Source organism: Oncorhynchus keta, chromosome 19 (genome assembly GCF_023373465.1).
Source record: "Oncorhynchus keta strain PuntledgeMale-10-30-2019 chromosome 19, Oket_V2, whole genome shotgun sequence".
In the NCBI taxonomy this organism is placed as follows: Eukaryota; Metazoa; Chordata; class Actinopteri; order Salmoniformes; family Salmonidae; genus Oncorhynchus; species Oncorhynchus keta.
This window is the reverse complement of record NC_068439.1, coordinates 18,036,272-18,044,532: the sequence shown is the minus strand read 5'-3', so window position 1 is coordinate 18,044,532 and position 8,261 is coordinate 18,036,272.

Genomic DNA, 8,261 nt, shown 5'->3' with positions numbered 1-8,261 from the left:
CTGACACCTTCACTATCTCCGACACCCTCACTATCTGCCCTTCACATGGAGACAGAGCAATAGAGGTGTTTTGTCTATGGCTCTACATCAGCCTGCTATCAAAGCAATGTGTGATTTAATGGATAAGAAAGAGGCAGACTGAGAGATAAAAAGAGAGCGAGTTCATGTTCCTGGCATTATATATTATACACCAGAGGAATGGAGTGCACTATATAGAGAATATGGTGCCATTTGGGACATATAGTCTGTGCTCAAGGACTCCGACTAACCGCACAAACCGGGCTCCAGAGTGGCACAGCGGCTAAGGCACTACATCTCAGTGCTAGAGGCGTCACTACAGACCCTGGTTCGATTCCAGGCTACATCACAACTGGCCGTAATTGGGAGTCCCATAGGGTGGTGCACAATTGGCCCTGCGTCATCCGGGTTAGGGTTTGGCCGGAGTAGGCCATCATTGTAAATAAGAATTTGTTATTAACTGACTTGCCTAGTTGAATGAAGGTTAATAAAAATACATTTATAAAACTGTACGATTTGTGATGTAAATTGAGTATATAGTATGCTTATTGGTCATAGTATGGATATAGTTAGTATGCCAAAATGTCCTATTTGCCAAAATAGGAAGTATACAAGCAGTGGCCACTATTTTCGTGCTTTTAGGGCCCATAATGCAATTCTTCCGACAACGGGCGTGGCTTCATATTGTTTTCAGATTTCAAGAAAATTGAGGAAAATATGCAGAGCGGATACAAATTCATTTCTTTAACTAATTATGACAAATGTTACGAAAATGCTGAGCAATGTAATAAAGTAATGACTTTTCAAATAAGTTACCTTACACATTATGTTGGCTGTCAATCCTTACGAACCACATCATTACAGCAGTATGTACCGGTATGCTAGCTAGGTATTTTAGCTAAAATGTTAGATTACATGGCACTGAAGGATAGGGCTGCCGTGCTTCTAGCTCTTAGGAAATTTTGCAATATTTTGTTTTTTTATTGTGTTATTTCTTACATTATTAGCCCAGGAAATGTTTTGTGTTATTACATTCAGCCGGGAAAAACTTTTGGATATCAGAGCGGCAGTAACTCACCAGCATTACCAGCATTATGACCAGGAATATGACTTTCCAGAATCGGCTCCTTTGTTCATACCCCCCACGGCAATTTAACTGACTCCAGAGGCTGTTCCAAAACACTGCCGGCGGAAAAGAGGTACTCCGAGTGGACTTTTAGTCCGACTCAGGATGCGTGCACACCACTTCCGAGTATATTACTCGCTAATGTTCAGTCTCTGGATAATAAAGTTGACTAGATCAGGGAGAGGATTTCCTTCCAGAGAGACATCATGGATTGTAACATACTCTGTTTCATGGAAACATGGCTCTCTCGGGATATACTGTCTGTGTCCATACAGCCAGTTGAGTTCTCAGTTCATTGCGCAGACAGGAGTAAATGTCTCTTCAGGAAGAAGGGCAGGGGTGTATGTTTCATGATTAACTACTCATGGTGTGATTGTGATAACATACAGGAAGTGAAGTTATTTTGTTCACCTGACCTAGAATACCTCACAATCAAATGCCGACCGTATTACCTCCCAAGAGAATTCTCTTGGTTATTTGGTTATTGCCACAGCCGTGTATATTCCTCCTCAAGATGATACCACGGCGGCCCTCAAAGAACTTCACTGGACTTTATGCAACCTGGAAACCACATATTCTGAGGCAGCATTTATTGTAACTGGGGATTTTAACAAAGCAAAACGTTACTGAAGTTCCATCAACACATTGACTGTAGTACACACGCTGCTAAAACACTTGACCACTGCTACTCCAACTTCTGGGATGCCCACAAAACCCTTCCCCGCCAACCCTTTATAATCACTACTCCATTTTGCTCCTCCTTTTCTCTAGGCAGAAACTCAAACAGGAAGTACCTGCACTAAAGACTATTCAACGCTGGTCTGACAAATCAGAATCCATGGTTCAAGATTGTTTCGATCACACAGACTGGGATATGCTCCAGGTAGCTTCCGAGAACAACATAAACTCAGTCACCATATCAGTGTATTCGTCTATCAGGAAGGGCATAGGAGATGTTGTACCCTCTGGGACTATTAAAACCTACCCTAACCAGAAACCATGGATAGATGGCAGCATCACATTTAACCATGGCAAGGTGACTGGGAATATGGTTGAATTCAAATAGTATAGTTATTCCCTCTATAAGGCAACAAACAGGCAAAACGTCAGTATAATTTCAGAGTGGAGTTGCAATTCAACGGCTCAGACATGAGACGTATGTGACAGACAATCACGGACAACAAAGGGAAACCAGCCATGTCCGGACAAGCTAAACACCTTCTTCGCCTGCTTTGAGGAGAACACAGTGCTACAGTCGCGGCCCGCTACCAAGGACTGTGGGCTCTCCTTCGCTGTGGCTGATGTGAGTAAGACATTTAAGCGTGTTAACCATTGCAAGGCTGCCAGCCAAAACGGCATCCCTAGCCGTGTCCTCAGAGCATGCGCAAACCATCTGGCTGGAGTGTTTACGGACATATTCAATCTCTCCCTATCCCAGGCTGTTGTCCCCACATGCTCAAGATGTCCACCATTGTTCGGGTACCCATTAAAGCAAAGGTAACTGAACAGAATTACTATTGCCCCATAATACTCACTTCTGTCATCATGAAGTATCATGTCACCTCTACCTTACCTGACACCCGAGACCAACTTCAATTTGTTTACCGCCCCAATAGATCCATAGACGATGCAATCACCATCACATTGCACATTGCACACTGCCCTATCCCATCTGGATAAGAGGAAAACCTATGTTAGAATTCTGTTCATTGACTATAGCTCAGCATTCAACACCATAGTACTGTAGCGTCTTTGGCTATGCCGGATTAAGTGATATGACATGCTATTCTATAAAATAATTACTCCGTAATTAATATTACCTGTTTGAGCTAATCATGTAAATGTAATTAACCTGAGTTGGGCACCACAAAATAATATTTATAGAGCTGTTATCTTCCGAATAAACTCTTAAAGACCTAGTAATATTTTACATCAATAGCAGTCAATATTAATCTTCACCTTAATTCAGTCTCACCTGAAAGTTGTAAATTCTTGGTTATCTTTACGAACCCTGGCTAACAAGTTGAATCAGCAATACAAAATTGGGTTTAATTATTTATTTACTAAATACCTAACTAATCACACAGAATTACACATACACATATTTAAATCATAACTTGATTACAAATTACGTCATAAAGGAAAACGTCCAGGAAGACTGAGGAACAAAGGAAGAAGCTGTGCTATCGTAAATACAGCATCTTATGCATTCTAAATTACCACCCATTTGGAAAAGGAAAATGCAATAAATATTTACTCTGAGCTGCATTTCGGTAGGTTGGTGGTAGATGGAAGGCCGTGTTGCCCAACCGAGTCCTTTGTCCTTTGAAGAATGTCTCTGCTGGTATATTGAATACGTTGTAGTAATGTCGTTGTGTGGTAGACGGGATACTCTGTCTGTTCCTTCCTAACCCTCGTTTGCAGCGGCTGTTGCTAACTCAACGGCTAGGAGGTATCACTTCTGTAGTGAATAAGAGTTCAAAGTTCATACCATTCACAACCAAAGCTCACGCTGATGTTGGCTTCGTTCTGTAGTTATTATCTGAACCATTCTGACATTGGACCGTTGTCCTCACATCCTCGGAACAGGAGGTTATATTGTCATCAAGGGCTTACATAGGAAGGGAGAGGAGGGCATGTTTGAAAAGTTTTATAGCCCCTGTCCCTTCACAGGGGCGGGCCACTGATTGAGCAAAGCCCTATCTTATGAAAACCCAAATCTCACATTTTAGAAGCTAAAATCACATTTCATCCCATCACAAATAATTTCATATTCAAAACATTTAAATTGAACAACAATTCCATGTGAATCTGATAACTCTGATGTGTAGACTTTACACCGTAGAGTTTGTCATCTTATCATCGATGAGAATGTCTCAGATGACAACCGCACTGACATCATATTCATTAAGTACCACTGCATATGTTCAATTGGTCGGATTACCAGAATATAGTTCATTTCCCCCCACCTTCTGATGTTTCCAGAATCTTTATGTTAACCAAAGGGTTTGCAAATGTAACATCAGTAGGGTAGAGAGAGAGGAAAAAGGGGGGGAAGAGGTATTTATGACTGTAATAAACCTAACCCCAGACCAACATCATGACAGTACCTTCCAAACTCATCATTAAGCTCAAAGCCCTGGGTCTGAACCCTGCCCTTTGCAACTGGGTCTTGGACTTCCTGATGGGCCGACCCCAGGTGGTGAAGGTAAGAAACAACAACTCCACTTCGCTGATCCTCAACACTGGGGGCCCACAAGGAAGCATGCTCAGCCCCCTCCTGTACTGTCTGTTCACTGTGTGGCCACGCACGCCTCCAATGCAATCATCAAGTTTGCAGATGACACAACAGTAGTATGCCTGATTACCAACAATGATGAGACGACCTACAGGGAGGAAGTGAAGGCCCTGGGAGTGTGGCGCCAACAAAATAACCTCTCACCCAACGTCAACAAAACAAAGGAGCTGATCGTGGACTTCAGGAAAAAGCAGAGAGAGCCCCCCCCCATCCACATTGTCGGTACCGCAGTAGAGAAGGTGGAAAGCTTCAAGTTTTTCAGTGTACACATCACTGACAAACCACTCACACAGACAGTGTGGTGAAGAAGGCGTAGCAGCACCTCTTCAACCTCAGGAGGCAGAGAAAATGTGGCTTGGCACCTAAAATCCTCAAACTTTTGCAGATTTACAATTGAGAGCATCCTGTTGGGCTGTATCATCGCCTGGTATGGCAACTGCACCGCAGGGCTCTCCAGAGGGCGTGGGTGGCATCACCGGGGGCAAACTACATACCCTCCAGGACACCAACAGCACCCGATGTCACAGGAAGGCCAAAAAGATAATCAAGGACAACAACCTATCATCCAGAAGGCGAGGTCCGTACAGGTGCATCAAAGCTAGGACCGAGAGACTTCTATCTGAAGGCCATCAGACTGTTAAATAGCCATCACTAGCATATTAGAGGCTGCTACCCTATATACATGGACTTGAAATCACTGGCCACTTTAATAATTGGATCACTAGTCACTTTAATAATGTTCACATATTTAGCATATACTGTATTCTATCCTATTCTACTGTATCTTAGTCTATGCCGCACTGACATTGCTCATCCAAATATTTATATATTCTTAATTCCATTCCTTTACTTTAGATTGTGTGTATTGTTAGATACTACTTGTTAGATATTACTGCACTGTTGGAGCTAGAAACATAAGCATTTCGCTACACCCGCAATAACATCTGCTAAACAGTGTACGAGACAAATTCAATTTTGATTTGAGCTACCTAATGTTAGTTGGCTACTAATACATCAAACTTGCCAGTAATTTTAACTATATCCTATCTTTAACGAACTACCCAACATTTATTGACTTGATTATTCCCGTCATGCTTAGCTAAGTGGTATAGTCAATGTGCGTTCTCAATGGACATTCGGGTGTTTTCGTAAATTCGCTCTGGTTATCTACTCCGATTTCAGAGCACTCTCGTCTGAGTGTACCAGTACGCAAAATAACTGATGAATTTACCAACGCTCAACTCCCGTTGAATATGGGAGTCAGTACACTTCGGCAAAAAAGCATAATTAAATTGTTGCCAGCAGCACATTTAGTCACCAAAGCTCTGGATAACCAGCTCTGCCAGGGCAAGTAAAATTGTCAGAGTGAGGTATTCTCTCATTTGTGTCTGGAAGTAGTTAGCAAGCTAGCTAACGTTAACCAGCTAACTTGGGTGCTTGACTGCCCTTGTGAGGTCAGAACGCTCGGAACAACCCTTCTCCTCAGCCAGTGTGTCCGAGAGCTAAACGCTCTGAATTTACTAACGGACAATCTGACCACGCTCTGAATTTACGAACGCCCAGAGGGGGCTCTGAGTGCACTCTGGCACTCCAGATTGAATTTATTAATGCACCCTACTCATCGGCCAGAGCGTCCAGTGTGCGCTGTGAACGCTCCGAGAGCGAAACACTCTGAATTTACAATTGGACAATCTGACAATACACTGAATTTACAAACACTCAGAGCACACTCTGGCACAGATAGTATGCTCCATTGTTTATCTACTGGCAGCATATGGATCTGACTGGAAGGTCCAAGTTGACGGGAGCCGGCGTGGGCCGTAGTCACTCTGAGTCTGAACACAACCCAACAACACTGCGACTGAACAAAAACAAAACTGAATTCAAAGAAAGGTAAACCGATAAAATAAAAAACATTTGAAACTGCAATTTCAACACACAAGGAATGTCCCAACCCACTTTTCTAAATAAACAGTACACTACTAGATACAGTGCCTTGCAGAAGTATTCATTCCCCTTGGCGTTTTTCCTATTTTGTTGCATTACAACCTGTAATTTAAATGTATTTTTATTTGGATTTCATGTAATGGACATAAACAAAATAGTCCAAATTGGTGAAGTGAAATGAAAAAAATTACTTGTTTCAAAAACTTCAAAATTAAAGGAAAAGTGCTGCTTGTATATGTATTCACCCACTTTGCTATGAAGCCCCTAAATAAGATCTGGTGCAACCAATTACCATCAGAAGTCACATAATTACACAGAGCTGTGGCCAAAAAAAGCCATTGCTTAGAGAAAAAAATAAGCAAACATGTTTAGTGTTCGCCAAAAGGCATGTGGGAGACTCCCCAAACGTGAAAGATGGAACTCTGGTCAGATGAGACTAAAATTGAGCTTTTTGGCCATCAAGGAAAAAGCAATGCCTGGTGAAAGTCATCTATATCAAGTGTCACATTTTCAACCTCTTCAATGTGTCAGTCATCAGGGGACTAGTAAATTATCCATATATCATGAGTTTTGTTTCCAGTGAACACACAGCAGAGTCTCCATCTGGGATTTCCGATCTTGGTGCGTCGAGGCCTGGGAGGTTTACTGTTGTGGGAGCCACTCTCATCCCGGGGGAGAAATACAAGGATTGTTTTTGTTCAGTCGCAGTGTTGTTGGGTTGTGTTCAGACTCAGAGTGACTACGGCCCACGCCGGCTCCCGTCAACCTTCCAGTCAGATCCATATGCTGCCAGTAGATAAACAATGGAGCATACTATCTGTGTGTGTGTGTGTCTGTGCAGTGTGTACAGTATGTATAGGCCCTCTATTGTTGAAATGGCTCGAGTGGCCATGGTTCCCCTTTACTTCTGCTCCTGAGGAGAACGGACAGTCTAATGTTGAGCATCTGGAGGGCCTGGCTCAGACCTGAGTCATTATAGAACAGGCCCAGCCTCTCAACACACACACACACACACACACACACACACACACACACACACACACACACACACACACACACACACACACACACACACACACACACACACACACACACACACACACACACACACACACACACACACACACACACACACACACACACACACACACACACACACACACACACACACACACACACACACACACACACACACACACACACACACACACGAAAGTCTTGTGAAACATATAGCTCCCTCTTTCACAACTCGTCTTGTTTGTACATTCAGTGATTCCTCCTCGGTTCCTCTGCTGACGCATATTTTGTGAATCCCACCAGTCGTGTGACTTCCTCCTCTGATTCAGGGGCCTAATTGGGGGGAGGTTATAGGAGGCCCCTTGAGACACACCCGGGCCCTCACATGTGGCTACAATCACTCTCCTTTACTGAAAGAATGTCACTACTGTATTGTACTACATTGATGACTCACTGTGACCCCATATTGTAGAGAAATGTGAAGTGTGACTGGGTATGAATCAGTGTTCACTGGAAACAAAACTCATGATATATGGATAATTTACTAGTCCCCTGATGACTGACTAGTACCACATGCCTTTTGGAGAACACCAAATGTGTTTGCTTATTTTTTTCTCTAAGCAATGGCTTTTGTTTTTGGCCACTCTTCCGTAAAGCCCAGCTCTGTGGAGTGTACGATTTATAGTGGTCCTATGGACAGATACTCCAATGTCCGCTGTAGAGCTTTGCAGCTCCTTCAGGGTTATATTTGGTCTCCTTGTTGCCTCTTATTAATGCCCTCCTTGCCTGGCCTGTGAGTTTTGGTGGGCAGCCCTCTCTTGGCAGGTTTATTGTAGTGCCATATTCTTTCCATTT